The sequence below is a fragment of the Atta colombica genome, unplaced genomic scaffold (assembly GCF_001594045.1).
Source record: "Atta colombica isolate Treedump-2 unplaced genomic scaffold, Acol1.0 scaffold40, whole genome shotgun sequence".
Lineage (NCBI taxonomy): Eukaryota > Metazoa > Arthropoda > Insecta > Hymenoptera > Formicidae > Atta > Atta colombica.
The window spans coordinates 358,872-359,562 of NW_017259509.1; the positions used below are offsets into that span (position 1 = coordinate 358,872).

Here is a 691-nt window from a genome sequence, read left to right on the forward strand (position 1 = left end):
CGAATTCCAATAATATACTATTTTTTTATTCCGTAACATATAAATTGTCGACGTCGTTTTCATTAATCGTGTGTGAGTTATCGGCCAAAACATTTAAACGTTAAATCTTGATGTAAATTTATTAAAATTGTCTGAACACAAACAGAAATGAATTGTATGAATTTTTGCAAATAGGCAAAGCTAATCATTTCGTTCGTAAAATATTTTTTGTATATGCATAATTGTGAGATAAAACTTTTAGCTATTCATTAATATTTAAAAATAAGAAAAAGACATATATACATGTTAATGTAAGAAGTCAATTTTATATTGTATTGTAATAAACATGATGCTGTTATGTCTGATATTTTAATAATTAGAAACTTTGAAAACATTCTCTAGATTAAAATATAAGAGAAAAAAGTTGTATCTGTAGAGTAAATATATTTAGAAATCTAAAAATGCTAACTCTATTAATACGTTTTTCCTAGAATACATATACTTTCAAAATTGTGTCATTAAAATTTCAATATTATATGAAATTTTTATAATCATTGAAAAGTATTGTAAGATATATTGTTACAATAATATATAATAATTAAAATAGTTTAGTATTATTTTATAAATGACTATTCTCTAGAAAAAAATAGTATAGTATTTATTGTCTATTGTGGAAACAGCTTTAAAAGACATATTTCTTAAATATTTGAAA

The 691-nt window shown here is 21.3% G+C and overlaps 1 protein-coding gene across 1 annotated transcript in view; it reads right to left on the reverse strand.

Moving 5' to 3' along the window:
* Positions 1-691, reverse strand: part of LOC108691122 — a 90,143-nt gene that overhangs the window by 54,997 nt on the left and 34,455 nt on the right. The gene's annotated exons all lie outside the window — the stretch shown is intronic.